Source organism: Spermophilus citellus (assembly GCF_964194105.1).
Source record: "Spermophilus citellus genome assembly, chromosome: 7".
NCBI lineage: Eukaryota > Metazoa > Chordata > Mammalia > Rodentia > Sciuridae > Spermophilus > Spermophilus citellus.
Window position 1 is genome coordinate 111,386,303 of NC_138188.1, and position 16,494 is coordinate 111,402,796.

At 40.6% G+C, this 16,494-nt stretch overlaps 1 pseudogene across 1 annotated transcript; it reads right to left on the minus strand.

Annotated features, from left to right (window-relative positions):
- Positions 1-2,036: 2,036 nt before the first annotated feature.
- LOC308653628 (holocytochrome c-type synthase-like) lies at positions 2,037-10,557 on the minus strand (annotated as a pseudogene). The gene is made up of 2 exons: positions 10,189-10,557; positions 2,037-2,528 (listed from the first exon to the last, which is right to left on the minus strand). The product of its transcript is annotated as a holocytochrome c-type synthase-like (transcript).
- Positions 10,558-16,494: the final 5,937 nt, after the last annotated feature.

The following is a 16,494-nucleotide window of genomic DNA, read 5'->3' on the forward strand; positions in this document are numbered from 1 at the left end:
AGTGAAAGTTGGAGCATGGGATCAGTGCCTGAAATGGGTGATGAAAGTAATGGAAGGGAGCCCTGTCTGGTGAGTCCCAAAGTGCAGATCCCTTGAGACTGAGGATCCTGGACTTGGAGGACCTCATTCTGAGCTGAGAGGGAAGAGCAATGGCCTATGGCCTGACCTGGGGCTGGAAGAATCACAGAATGGAGAAAGAGAAGATGCTTCCAGGCAAACTAAATAATGTATTGAAGCTGGAGAGAGAAGAAGATAGTAAGATCACAGGGCTAATGAATGAGGGCTAAGCTCAGGAGTCACAGGTGGGAGGGGAACCAAATATGGTAGGGGTGGGGTGGTGACTAAAGTGACTAAGGTGATGAGCAGAGAGGCTCCTCTGTATTTTCAGCTGTTTCAGAGTCTGCAGATTCCCCCTTCCCCACTGATGCTGTCCACCAGTTTTCCTTAAAGAATTTTTAGTCAAGAGTTATTGTCACAGTAAAGGAATCCCATGGCAAAGATGCCCACTCTTCTCATTCCTATTCAACACTAAAAAGAAAAAAAAAACACAGAGAAAGTAATGAAACTCAGATGAAATGATTTTCCAGGTAGAATGAACAACAACAATGAAATGCTGGGGGAGAAACTCAGTGGTAGAGCAACCCTGATTCAATCTCCAATACTGGAAAAACAACAATAAAAACTCCTGCTTTAGGAATGATGCTACGAAGAAAATGAAGAAATGGCAAGGCACAGATTGCAAGAAAAGATTTACAAAATGTAGGTCTGTGTGCAATACAGAGAAGTCAATAAGAAAACAACCTATTTTTTTTTAAATGGGAAAAAAATTGGTGCAAACACATTACCAAAGACATACTGATGGCCAATAAGACATTAAAATATGTTCAACATCATTACTCATTAGGAAAATAGAAACTGGACCCTTAATGAGATACTACTACTCATTTATTAGACTACAATTTATTTATTTTTCGAGATAAATTAAAGGATTTAATATTATCAAAACTTGAAAAAAACGGTCATTTATAACATGCCGTTATAATTAGAACAATCAGTTTTGGGGTTACTGATACAAGGAATTTCAATACCAAGCTTAAAGCTTCCTTAAAACATAAAAATTGAGACAGTGACTTAATGCAAACATAACTACATTTGAGAAAAATACTCTTCTTGTGAATGTTAATACTCAGCTAAATATAATCACTGTCACTGTGACTTGAGCCAGACTTTTAAATCTGGATTAAGCCAACCAGGAGGAAGGCTTCCAATGGAGGAAGGAGTGAGACTCAAAGTTGGGATATCTTGAAATTCCAGGGACAATGAAGAGACATGTTTTGGGGGAGCAGAGTTACATATCAGAACAACAGTAAAATATTTTAAAAATTAAAATATATGTGTCAAAGCATGTGCGTCAGCACCTCATGGTGAGTTGAAACTTCTTTAACAAGGCCCAGTCTGAAAACTGCATATAAATAAGAATTGAGAGCCAAGACACAACTTAGTCTTGCTGGAATGCAAGAGTATGGCTTTGCATTTTGTTCAGGGTCTCTACTAAATTCTAGGGACTTCAGAAATAATAGTCTCTTTTTAAAAATAATTGCTTATTTATAATAAATGATTTTAGTTAAGAGATTTGACCAGGGAAAAGCTCATGAGCAGTACACTGGCTTTCAGGTTTTACCTCTCAAATATTCTTGAGAAAACGGTAAGAAAAAAGCAGCTTTCCTCACTTTCTAAAAACTCTTTTTCAGAGGTTTTTTCAAACTTTTCTAGATTAAATACATAGGCAATATTGCAGCTAACAGATACTGAGGGACTGCTTCCCACTTAAACCAAATGGGAAGAAAACTTAGAACTATTTGCTATAAACCGCAAGGAAAATGAAGCTCAAAACTGAATTTGCTAGAGGATGAAGTGTATGACCCACTTGAAGTTCCCGTTACATCATGAGTGCAATTCAGTTTTGGGAAAATAGTTTAATATATCTCTCAGGAAAAAAAATTTGTTTATACTTTGCATCACAAACAAAACAGTGGTTATGATGTCCAGCGCCATCAAGCAACTTTCATTCTGTACCATACTGCTGAAAGCGAATCCAAGGCAGGGCGGACGTCCAGGATGGTGAACTGCTAGTCTTTCTTGACTTCGCTGCCATCGTAATAATCTATCATGTATCTAACTTCCATGCCACAAAGGTTGATGATCCAATCGTGCCTGTCGAAAGGCAGTGCATACCCCATCCAGGAACGAATTCTTGCTCTTGGTGAATATTGTTTTGCTTTCCCTCCAAATTGGATCAAGGATGGACCCCAAGGGCACTCCACAGCATGAAGAAATTCCCACTTCAAAATCTCCTTCCAGACCTGTTCATTGTTCTGATTGTGAATTTTAATGATATTATACATATCTTTCTGACTAATATCCTCATCCTTCCACTTCCACCCTTTCCTTAACATTGCCTTCCAGAACATCTGTTCGGAAGGATAAACCCAATTTTTCGCTGAATCTGCTCGTGGAATGAATGACTCCTGTTGAGAGCCACAGCCAAAGGGGCCCCAGCAAACTTCCAGCTGCCAGCAAACTTCAGACTGCCAGCTGATGATTGGCTCACAGCGGCCCCAGCAACATCTAGCTGATTGGCTCCTCTGCGGTGATGTTCATTGGGCTGTTTCCCTGCCCTTCAGACTGCCAGCTGATGATTGGCTCACAGCGGCCCCAGCAACATCTAGCTGATTGGCTCCTCCACAGAGCTGCTCATTGGGGGACCTCTTTGGCTCCGCCCACACAACCCAGCCAATCAGCCTCAAGAGCAGGAGGATTGTGGGAGGTGGTGAGGTTTGTGTGGGGGTGAGAGGCATGTGGGAAGCCGGTGGTGGCAGTTGGGCTCTGAGGGTTTTTTCCTGAGGAGCTGTTTGTTTGGCATTTGTAGTTCTAAAAATAAAGTTAGTTTCTTTTGACAAGTGGCTCCTGAATTGTGCCCAGCCAGACTGCAGCATTTGGTGGCCCATACGGGGAGGGGAGCGACTGAGGGTAAGTAAACTGCTCGCCCCTGAGGGCAGGGCGAGAGGATGGGTAGCCATTCTAAGTTTCCTCTTTTGTTTTGCTTCATTTTTGTTTTAAGTTGCCTGTCCCTGGAGATGAGTGAGACTGAAGAAAAACCGCTCACATCTGAGGAAAAACTATTTGCGTCTGAGGAACAGATAGGGAGAAAGGACGGATGCACATTTCAGGAAGATAGAAAGGCTGATATAATGGTTTTGTGTTGTTCCATTTTTATTGCATTCTGTCTCAGTTTTGTTTGGCGTCATCTTGTTGGGTTGTATTATAGTAGAAATATGGGATCAGCAATTAGTAAAAAACAAACCGAAAGACTGTTAAGTAAATTGTTAGAGGAAGGAGGCATCCCAGTAAAATCAAGAGCAGTCAGGGCATACATTGATACAATACAACAATGTAGCCCATGGCTTTTTAAGGAAGAGTTGTTAGATATATCACAATGGAACCATCATGGTGAAGATTTAAAAAGAATAGAAAAGAACAACCCAGGGACTCTGCCAGTTGGCACATTGCCATTGTGGGCGTTGGTATCTGGTTTACTTAGTCCAAAGCCTTCAGTTCAGACAAAGGTAGAGGAAGGAAGTTTAGAGCAGAAAAAGCCATCAGGGGAAAAGTTACAACAGGAGACTGCTAATAACACCTTTCTATCAGAGAGCGTAAGTGTCCAACCAACAGCACCACCTCTACAGGAGACTGCTACTAACAGCATTCTATCACCAGAGGACATAAGTGTCCAATCAACAGCACCACCTCCATATGCTAGGAGGCTCCCAACCCCCGCAGTTGATAGTTGGGATCCTGAGACAGGATCTCAAGTATGCCCTGTATTTGAGGTAGGAGGGCAGCGAATTTACCAGGGTTTAAATTTCAAAACAGTGAAGGAGCTAAAAGAGGCTGTAACAACCTATGGTCCTCAAGCACCCTTCACTGTAAGCTTGGTCGAATCCATTACCAACTTAAACGTGACGCCAGCAGATTGGGCTAATATTTGTAAAGCTGTGCTAAATGGAGGACAATACCTGTTATGGAAGGTTGCCAATGAGGAATTTTGCAAGGAGATGGCTAGGCAAAATGCAGCAGCTGGTTATTCTCAGAGAAATCTAGATATGCTATTAGGAAAGGGACCTTATGAGGATCGGCAGCAACAAATTGCATATGATCCTGGTGTATATTTACAAATTGCTGTAGATACAGTTAAGGCATGGAAGACTTTACAAGGACATGGAGGTTTACAAGGTCAATTATCTAAGATAATACAAGGAGCTAATGAACCTTACGCTGAATTTGTAGATAGGCTTATTCAAACAGCTACCAGAGTTTTTGGGAATACAGAACAAGCAATGCCATTAATAAAACAACTGGCTTATGACCAAGCGAATCGTTGGTGCAGAAATATCATTAGACCATGAAAACAGGAAGATTTAAACACATATATTAAATTATGTAGAGACATTAATGAACAAGAGCAAGTCATGGCAGCTGCAGTAAACAGGCTTTAGATGCCAGAGACATTAATGAACAAGGGCAAATTGTGGCAGCTGCAGTAAAACAGGCTTTATATACCAGGCCAAGAACATGCTACAATTGTCAACAAACAGGACATTTTAAAAGGAATTGCCCCATAGGAGGAGGGTTTAACAAAACTAGGTATCAAAGGAGTAGAATACCGGGTATTTGCCCACGATGCTGTAGAGGGAGACATTGGGCTAATGAATGCCATTCTCAAACCACCATAGAGGGTACTCCATTACATTGGGCTAATGAATGCCATTCTCAAACCATCATAGAGGGTACTCCATTATCAAAAAACGAACAAGGACAAGGTGTTTATCCACAATATCGTGGACAAAGGCATCGGGTTCCGTTGCCAAAAAATGGACAGGGGGCCCCAATGCTCCGGGGCCCCAAACCACAAATATATGGAGCACTGGAGGAACCCAGCAACCCCATCAGGGTAGTGACCAGGACACATTGTCTATCAGATCCCTCATCAGACAAACCAGAGGGAGCGCAGGGTTGGACATCTGCGCCTCCGCCAGATCAGTACTAACTCCAGAGATGGGAGTTCAAATCATTCCCACAGGGGTAAAAGGACCTCTTCCCAAAGGAACAGTAGGCTTATTATTGGGATGCAGCTCTTCTACTCTAAAAGGACTTTTGGTAAGTCCTGGGGTAATTGATCCCGATTATGAAGGTGAAATAAAAATTATAGCCAGTTCTCCAAAGGGTATATCAGTAATTTCACCAGGAGATAGAATAGCACAGTTACTAATAATACCAAGCCTACATGATAAATTTTCCAGTCATGCTGTAGAAAGAGGTTCCAAGGGATTAGGCTCCAGGTGTAGATTGGGCTATGCTTTCTTTAAATTTAGATTCTCGCCCCATGCTAAAACTAAATATTCAAGGACATGAATTTAATGGGCTACTGGATACAGGTGCAGACCTTAGCATCATCTCTCGTCAAGAATGGCCAAAACATTGGCCATTACAACAAGCCACTCAAACACTTCAAGGCCTAGGAGTGGCGACTAATCCCGATAGAAGTGCGATGGTATTAGATTGGAAGGATCCTGAAGGATGTGAAGGAACTATACAGCCATATGTATTGGATCATCTTCCCGTAAATTTATGGGGTCGAGATGTCTTAGATCAATTAGGTTTGACATTAACAAATAACACCAATCAAAATGCACCCACTATTATGGCTAGACAAGGTTTTAGGAAAGGAAAAAGATTAGAAAAACAAGAACAAGGTATAGCAGCACCAATACAAATAGATCAAGGAACAGACAGACATGGGTTGGATTTTCACAAAGGGCCACTGAGACAATAAAAATTACATGGAAATCAGAAAGACCAGTATGGGTTCCTCAGTGGCCCTTGACTAAAGAAAAGATACAAGTAGCCCATGATCTGGTCAAACAACAATTAGCGGAAGGACATATACAACCTTCTGTATCTCCCCATAATACTCCCATTTTTGTCATCAAAAAGAAATCTGGTAAATGGAGATTATTGCAAGATTTAAGAGCCATTAATAATGAAATGGTCATAATGGGACCTGCTCAATCGGGGATTCCTCAATTGTCTGCTTTGCCAAAAACTTGGTATGTTTTAGTTATAGATATTAAAGATTGTTGTTTTTTCAATTCCAATTCATCCTGAGGATAGTCCACGTTTTGCATTTACTATCCCTGCACTAAATCATGAAGGTCCTGATCAGAGATATGAATGGAAAGTACTCCCTCAAGGGATGGCTAACAGCCCAACTATGTGTCAAATTTATGTTAACAAAGTAATCCAGCCACTTAGAAATCAAAATCCTGAACTACAAATATTTCACTATATGGATGATGTATTATTAGCACACAAAGCTAAAAACACATTGTTAGAATGTTATGCCACACTTTCAAATTTATTAAAAAATTATAATCTAGAGATAGCAATAGATAAAGTACAATTAAATTTTCCAATTAATTATTTAGGAGTCCTATTATCCTCAACCATGGTCCGTCCACCAAAAATTCAAATACGAGTAGATCAACTCAAATCACTTAATGACTTTCAAAAGTTATTAGGAGACATAAACTGGATAAGGCCTTATCTAGGTATTCCAACAGAATTGGGACCTTTATTTGATATCTTAAAAGGTCCATCAGATCCAAATTCACCCCGAATGTTAACGCCTGAAGTAAGAAAGGCATTAACAATCATTGAAACATATATGGAAAATATGCATTTGGATAGAATTGATATAAGTTTGCCTTTATTATTTATCGTACTACCAACAAAAAATATTCCTACAGGAGTATTTTGGCAAGAAGGTCCATTATTATGGATACATTTATCTTATTCTCCTAACACTATTCTTAGTAGGTATCCTGAGGCTGTAGGACAATTAATACTCAAAGGAATAAAAACAGCAAAGGGAGTATTTGGAATTTCTCCCAATAAAATTATTACTCCATATACTATGAATCAAATTGATGAATTAGCTAATGAGTTAAATACTTGGGCAATAATCATGTGCAAATCTAATGTTTCATTTGATAACCACTTACCATCTAATCCTTTGTTGTATTTTTGGTCATTGCATCCTGTAATTTTTCCAAAAATGACAAGAAAAACACCGATCATGAATGCTCCAAATATATTCACTGATGGGTCAAATAATGGTACAGCAGCAATAGTTACACCTGATCAAACTTTTACATTTTTAATACCCAAACAATCAGCTCAAAAGGTAGAGCTTAATGCAGTATTACAAGCTTTTGTGATGTTTAAAGATTCTGTATTTAATTTATTTTCTGATAGTCAGTATATAGTTAATGCTATAGTATCCCTTGAAGATGCTGGTAGGATTTCCCCTTCTTCTACTGTTTTCTCTTTGTTTTCCACTATACAAAGTTTAATCTGGGACAAAAAAGATCCATTCTTTATAGGACATATCAGGGCACATACAGGATTGCCTGGAGCCCTTAGTTTGGGCAATGATTTAGCAGATAAAACTATACATGACATACATATTTTCTCTACACTAGAAGAAGCTATAAATTTTCATAAAAGGTTCCATGTCAATGCTAATACTTTACAAAAGCGTTTTAAAATAACTAAGGAACAAGCTAGACAAATAATAAAACAATGTCAAAATTGTGTGACCTTTTTACCACAAGTTAATCTTGGAGTCAATCCTAGAGGATTGATACCTAACCATATTTGGCAGATGGATGTCACACACTTGCCAGAATTTGGAAAATTAAAATATTTGCATGTTACAGTTGATACTTCTTCTGGATTTTTGATGGGCTCCCTTCATGCCGGAGAAAAAACTAAAGATGTTATAGCTCATTGCTTACAAAATTTTGCCACTGTGGGCTTTCCAAAACAGTTAAAAACAGATAATGCCCCTGGTTATACTTCTACCTCTTTTAAACAATTTTGCTCATCATTTGGCATTACTCATATAACAGGAATCCCATACAATCCACAGGGACAAGGCATAGTTGAAAGAGCTCATCAAACTATTAAAATGTACTTATTAAAGCAAAAAGACGGAATTGGGAAGGGGTATATATTCCCCAAAGATAAACTTAAAATAACCCTTTTTACTCTAAACTTTTTAAATTTGGATTCATCAGGACTTAGTGCTGCAGAAAGGCATATGTGTCCAAAAAATGTACATAAGCCCAAGGTACTTTGGAAAGATATTCTAACAGGACAATGGAAAGGTCCTGACCCAGTAATTGTCTGGAGTCAGGGGTCTGTTTGTCTGTTTCCACAGGAAGAACAGCAGCCGATTTGGATTCCGGAGAGATTAACTAAAGTCCTGACCCAGTGATTGTCTGGAGTCGGGGGCCTGTTTGTGTATTTCCACAGGGAGAACAGCAGCTGATTTGGATTCCAGAGAGATTAACTAAAGCGATTTCTACAGACCAAAAAGAAGATGATTTGGCTCAAATCCATAACAGCTGATATCCAAAACTCCAATTTGGCTATCCTTACATCTGCGACAGAACCAGGATGCTTTTTTCAATATCTATTTTATTATTGCCCTTTCCCATATCATGAAGTTCTATTTTGTTTTTTGAGCTCATACAGACCTAGGTTAATGTTTTGCTGATCAGTTCTATTTTTTTTTTTTTGACTATAGAGTTTTTAAACATTGCAATGGAGATTTCACCTGTAAAAAGTTATAAGGCCTTTACTATTATGTTATGTGTTGTATGTATTATATTATGTGTGCACACTTGTGTTTTGTGTTATATGTTTGAATGTATGTATGTCCATATATCATATATGATGAGCGCTCATGAAAAAATGGATCCAAATATTTTTTTATTCACGTGATTTAAATGGTTTAATTTAAATTGGGTAAATAACTATTAAGAATTGTTTTAATATGTAAACAAAAAAGAAGGTTAACAGATCTGTTTGTTTACTTTCACCTTTCCTTTTCATTATATTTAATAATTCTCTTCAAGATAATGTAAATTGTTAAGAAAATTGTTTTCTTTTAGTGCCTTCTGGAATGTTACATAATTTTTTCTTTAGCCATTATTGCCAGAATTCCTGTCTTCATCCCAGTGCCAGTGAAGATGATGTAAATTGTTAAGAAAATTGTTTTCTTTTAGTGCCTTCTGGAATGTTACATAATTTTTTCTTTAGCCATTATTGCCAGAATTCCTATCTTCATCCCAGTGCCGGTGAAGACAAAGATAAAACTAATCTACAGTTTCTGCTATAGCCATCACTGAACTGCTTGCAGAACTTGCCTAAACTATGTGTCACTTGTATGCATTGTGAACTCACTTGTATGCATTGTGAACTATCTGTTGGTGCAGGGACTTGTGGTAGTGTTGGGGTATTTTTGCTGATGATGCCATCGGTGGTACAATTTTTCCAACAAGAGCCATCAATTGGCTTGGTGTATCTTCCTCCCTTCTGCTTGTTATGACAAAGACCTCTCCACAGGTGTGGCTGTACTGGACCGGTAGTCAATGACGGGTAAGATCCAATTACAATGGTACCAACCTAAGACAGGAGGCTGACGCCCTGAGGTCAGCTCATCCGAAGACGGGTAAGGACCATATGTAGTATTGGACAACCTAAGGCAGGCACGGTCCCTAAGCCACATGCTTGTTGTTTAAACAGAGAGGGGGAGATATTGAGAGCCACAGCCAAAGGGGCCCCAGCAAACTTCCAGCTGCCAGCAAACTTCAGACTGCCAGCTGATGATTGGCTCACAGCGGCCCCAGCAACATCCAGCTGATTGGCTCCCTGCGGTGATGTTCATTGGGCCGTTTCCCTGCCCATCAGACTGCCAGCTGATGATTGGCTCACAGCGGCCCCAGCAACATCTAGCTGATTGGCTCCTCCACGGAGCTGCTCATTGGGGGGACCTCTTTGGCTCTGCCCACACGACCCAGCCAATCAGCCTCAAGAGCAGGAGGATTGTGGGAGGTGGTGAGGTTTGTGTGGGGGTGAGAGGCAAGTGGGAAGCCGGTGGTGGCAGTTGGGCTCTGAGGGTTTTTTCCTGAGGAGCTGTTTTGTTTGGCGTTTGTAGTTCTAAAAATAAAGTTAGAAGGATAAACCCACTTTTTCTCTGAATCTGCTTGTGGAATGAATGACTCCTCTCTTCATGTAGACAATGCAAAGAGCTGATCTGGAGCTGGTGTTTGATTATGTGGCGGCATCAGATTTGAAGGATCCAGGTTCTCCTTATTCTTAGCAGCAGCACCTGTAACAGGATACTCCACACACTCATATGCAAGATCTTGGTGGGCAGGCACAGAGTATGTTTTGCTCTCACAGGATGGACGAGAGGGTTCTGCATTCATTGGACAGCCTTTCATTTTCCCTTCATGCATTGGGCATCCTGAAGGCAGTGATGCTGTCTGATGATCTGAAGCATTTGAGGTCTGAACTGGAACAGCAGGAGTAGAGGCTGACAAACACATGATTGGAATCAGTGTTGACTCCAAACAATTTTAAATTTCCAGCTGCTACTATCCCTGCCTTCCTCTCACTGGGTCACCGCTGTCACCCCACAGGCTACAATTAAAAACAACAACAACAACAACAAATGACAGTGTTGAATGTTGGTGAGGATGTGGAGCAACTGGAATTCTCATACATTGCCGGTAGAAATTAGAAATGGTACAGTTGTTTTTGAAGACAAATTTGATAATTTCCTATAAAGTTCTACACATAGTTTCCTTATGACTCGCAATGCCACTCCTAAGAATTTACCTAATAGAAATAAAAACTTATGTTCACGTGCCTGACACCAATGTTTGTAGCAGTTTTATTTATAACTTCCCAAAACTACCTGGGCACAGTGACCCATGCCTGTAGTCTCAGCAATTTGGGAGGCTAAGGCAGGAGTATTGCAAATTCAAAGGTACCTCAGCAACTTAGGGAGGCCCTAAGCACCTTAGACCCTGTCTAAAAAAAATTCAAAAATAAAAATTTAAGGGGATCACTAGGGGTGGGGGGTGTTCTGGGAATGTAGCTCATTGGTTAAGTACCCATGGGTTCAATCCCTGGTACCAAAAAGCAAAACAAACAAGCAGAAAATGTTGCCAAAAACTAGATAGAATATAAAAATCCTTAAATTGGTATGTGTAGAAATAATCTGTAGGGCATCCCGTATAATACTGTACAGCAATAAAACAAACTAAACTACTGATATGAGCAACAACATGGATGAATCTCAAATGCATTGTGGTAAATGAATGAAAAAGGCCACAACTCAATTTATATGTGATTCTGGAAACAGAAAAATCTGAAAAATGTAGGGAGAGAAACTGACAACAAAAGATGATGAAAGGATTTTCTAGGGTAATGAAACTTGTCTAACCTTGATGATGGTGGAGAATGCAGGACAGTATCCATTTGTCAAAATCCCTAACTGTAGACTAAAAAGGGTGAATTTTACTGTTTGGAAATTATTCCTCAATAAATGACTTTCAAAAAATCCTACCATGGCTCCCAGCTTTTCATTTCATCAAAACTAAATTCCACGCTTGACTTTCTGGGCTTTTTTAATATTTTAAAATATTTTCTTAATTGTTGAAGGGCCTTTATTTATTTACGAATGATGCTGAGAATCGAATCCAGTGCCTCACACTTGCTAGGCAAGCACTTTACCACTGAGCCACAACCCCAGCCCTGCCTTTTTAATCTTGACCTCCACGGGTTCAACTTCATTGCCCATGCCACCTGGTGCTTGAATTAGAGCCATTTCCTCATCATTACATTAACATCCTACTTTCGGGTTTCCATGCCTTTTTGCAAAGCTGTGCCTCTCACAGGTCATGCCCTTCTGTCCTCTGCCTTTCCAAAATCACACCTAGGATGCAGAGACTGACATGTTCTCCTCATGAAACTCTGTTTCTTCCAGTCTGTTCCTCTACTCAGGACCGACCCCCTCTCAGAGTGTTCCTGGGTGTCTGCCAGTGTTATTCTGATTTCAGGTTGCTTATCAACACAAGTGCCAAGATGTACTCACCTCTATACTTATCCCTCAAATAACATGCAGCCTAGCACACAGTAGGCTCCCCAGAGAGCAAATAACCACTGAGCTCTGGGGGAAGAGAGATCTGAGCTGCTTCTTAAGGGATGGGTCTGGAAGGATTCATGAGGCACCATCAAAACCAAGGGCAGTGGAAAAAGTACAGCAAGTACAGAGTCCCAGAGGTGCAAGATGCCTCCGCACAGCTGGGTATCAGGGCACATGCACTCTGCCCCTGCTTACCTTGCCCTGGCAGGGGCATTGTGTGGCGATCACTGCCAGGCCTGAATCAGCAGCAGCAAAATGAGCAGCAACAGGAGGCCCCAGGCTATATGAATGATAAAAAGACAAGCTGCCAGTTTCTCCCAGGCCCCGCCCCTCGACCGGACTCAGCCTCCCTGGCTCCACCCCGTCCAGTCCAGCCCCACTTGCCCACTCTTCCTCCCCTGACTGGGGTGTTAGTCCAGTACACCCAAGTGAAACCTCACTCCACCACACTGTCATTCCGCCTGTCACTTTTCAACCTTCATTATCCCACTCCAGGGCTCTGCTAGATTAACTCCATACTCCATCCTATCCCGCCTATCTCCCTGACCCTACTCACCTTCAACCTGTCCTTCACAGGTCCTCCCAAGTGGCTTCTCCTTCTGGCCCCGCCCACATCAGCTACCCCGCTCCTTGACTGTCCCCCTCTCCTTCCCCATAACATGTGCTCTTCTCAGTGTGGGTCCTTCTACCACGCGGCCTGCGCAGTGGTTTCATTAATGAGGTTCTAGGCATAAAGTTAGTTAGAAGAGATCGAAATAAAACACACAAACCAGTTACCTTATTTATATTGCTAGGTCCGAGACGGCTCACCTCCCTGGTTCCCACCTCCAGCCACCCAGCAGGGCAGCGAGGATTACTCTGGGCTAGCAGGAGAGAGAGAGAGCGAACACGCCTGGGAGTAGCCTTTTATTTGGGGAACAAGAGATTCAGGGGAGAATTCCATCCAATGAAGGTTGAGGGGGGGCTGCACTCCAAGGTCAGGGTCAGTGATTGGGTCTCCAGGGTCAGTGGTCACGCACACCCCCACACGGATGGGCTCTCTCATCAGGAAAGGGTCGGGAAAGCTCCGACACAGCCAGAGCACCTCAGGCCCTTAACGGGAGTCACCCAATCACATGTCAGAATGGCTCCCCACATATTCCCCCTTTCTTTTCTTAACAATGAGGCAGCGGTTCACTCTCTGGAGTTCTTGGATTCTTGATTGGAATAATCGCCATCCTATAGTTACAATACAAAAGAGAATTAACAGCAAAGAGAATAATCCAATAATGTACCAAGTGGAGTGCTTAAGAATATTTCCAGGGTTGAATCCATTTAACTCCTTCAATATTTGGTTAGCCAAAGAAGAAGGATCTGAAAAATCAGCTCTATTATTTTGAATGTCTTGGATATGGTGATGAAGTTCCAGAATATCCAAGCTATTATTACTATTTTGCCAAATACCTAATAAATGGTTTTTGATCTTCTCCCAATCCCAGAGAGAAGCATTGTACTTGGCAGCTGTAACACATACATACTTATAATTAGCATGGCATTTAAGCCTTTCCTTAAATTTTAAGGCTGAAAGTTCATTACCTATGTTTATGACAGTCACCTCTAAGGCGTTTAATTTAGTCTCAATCCTTTCATCAATATTTACTTGATTATGCAGAGCCTTGGAAGTATTTTGAGCTAAATTATTAAGAAATTTTGCATGCTGAATATTCTGAGACAATGTCAGAGATGCAGAGACAGTTGAGGCAATAAATGAGACCAGTGCTAAGACACCAACAATTATGACTCCAATAGCATGTTTAGGTCTGGTTAGCTGGGCATGAATTTGCTGCAAGACTTGTAAACCAGCATCAGCATACCATGGCTCTGAAATATTAGCAGGTAATAAAACAAAAGAGGGCTGATGAAGTATCAGCACTCCTTTTCCTCTATTATACCTAGAAATACAATTAGTTAGGTTGCACTTATTACAAGTAACAATATATCTATCTTCCATCCATTTAACTTTTACATTTCCAATAATTAAAACATAAGGAGATTGGACACAGGCTCTTAAGCCATAGCAAGATCCCTCTTTACAGTTCTTGCTGACAAATTTTGGTAAAGGTTTATCTGTAAAATGTAAATACTCTGAGGCAGCAATTAAACGCCAAATATCTTTTTGAACACCTCCTTCACTATAAGTCAAAATATTACTAACAAATCCTGCAGGTGTCATAGCAGAATTTCTTCGTAATTGTCTCTTATCAATTTTTGGAGACCAGTCTAAAATATACCCACTAGCTTTAGACACCTTATGTTGTACAGGAAAGGTATTTACACAATCCATCCATTTAGGAAAGGTGCCAATTTCAATTGTAGAACTATTTGGACAGTGGGGTACCGGTGGAGGTTTTGTAGAAATGACTGGCTTTTTATGGGAAAGTCCCATCTTAATTACTTATCTAGTATTAGGTTTTAAGTCCCCATAAATAGAATTATTTGTCAGTCTAGGTTTACCAATCGCTGTCTTTTCTTCAAATGATACTTTCAGACAGCCAGCATGTTTATCATGTGTCCAACATAAAGGTAATTGGGCACTGTAGCCAGAATAATTAAATCTAGTTACATGATTGGGAGTAATATGAGTATCTGTAAATCCTCCCATCATGAATGAGTCATTAGTAAATACTGGAATAGATTCTCCAGTCCACACAGCTGGGTGTATCAGGGGTAGATCTGGGAAATATGTCCAATAAGTGTCTACTTGATTCCCTTTTACCTGACAGCCCAGTAGGGCAATTACTGTCGCTACCATCAAGACTGGGGTCCTGCTCTTTCCTAGGCGTCGAAGTATTTGGGAAACCTGGGTTGTTAGTTTCTTCACATCTTTCCATGAAATCAGCTTTTCGGCTGGTTCAATCTGGTTTTTCTTCATCTTTTTCCGATATCTCCTCCTTCTGGGTTGTGGCTTCTCCGGGTCGATCCGCAGTCTCTTGAATCTGGGTTCTATCTCCTCCATGTCTGATAGCACGTTCAGGCACCCAAATAGGACAGAAAGCACCTTCTGGAAAGATACAGGCATGACCCTTTCCCCACACTATTACCGGGTCTGGACCCTTCCACTGACCAGTCTGTAAATCTTTCCACAAAACTCTGCCTAAGGGGCCTGTTACTGAGGGAGACATTTGCCTCTCAGCAGCAGTGTGACCTTCTGCATCACAGTTTAAAAAATTTAAAACAAATAAGGCATGATTAAGGCTATTTTGGGGAGTCACAGTCCTATTCCCCCTTTTTAATTTTTGTAATTGAAGCTTAATAGATAAATGAGCTCGTTCCACAATGGCTTGACCTTGGGGGTTATAAGGAATTCCTGTTTTATGATTAATTTTAAACTCTTGGCAAAATTGTTGAAAAGAAGAGCTTACATAAGCTGGAGCATTATCTGTTTTAATCTGCATAGGGCACCCTAAAACGGAAAAAGCTGCTAAGCAATGAGAAATTACATGTTGAGTATTTTCCTTAGTACGTGCTGTGGCAAAAATAAATCTAGAATAAGTGTCCACTATGACATGCACATAACATTGTTTACCAAATTGAGGAATATGAGTTACATCCATTTGCCATATTTGATTTGGTTTTAATCCACGGGGATTTACCCCTGATGGCAGAGATGGAGCGTGAATAACATACTTAGGGCATTGGTTTACAATCTGACGAGCTTGTTCTCTGGTAATACTAAATTTTTTACGTAAGCTAGAAGCATTTTGATGATGCAAGGAATGGGAAGCTAGTGCACAGTCATACGAAGACATCTGTTGACAAAAGCTACTAACTTATCAATTTTGTCATTACCTGCAACTAGAGGTCCAGGAAGGTTAGTATGGGCACGGATGTGTCCTATGAAACATGGGTACTTTTGCATTAGCACTGTCTTTTGTAAATTATGAAATAATTCAAATAACTCCTGTGATGAAGTATACCCAATAACTGAGGTTTCAATATTTTTGGTAACTCTGACTGCATATAAGCTGTCAGAATAGATATTAATAGGCTCATTCGAAAAATAATCTAAGGCACAAATCAGAGCTTGAAGCTCTGCCCTTTGGGCAGAAGTATAAGAAGTTTGTATTACCTCTGTGTGAACATGGCTGAAGAAACCTGCCTTACCAGAGTTGGAACCATCCGTGAACACCGATAAAGCTTCCTCTATTGGATGAGAACATACAATCTTTGGAAAAATAAGTGACGTTAATGATGCAAATTGTACAATCTTATCACGAGGATAATGGCTATCTATCTGTCCAGGGAAATCTGCAAAAGCTATCTGCCAGGAGCTAGAAGTTTGAAAAAGCCAATTAGTCTGTTGAACAGAAAATGGAATAATTATGATATCAGGC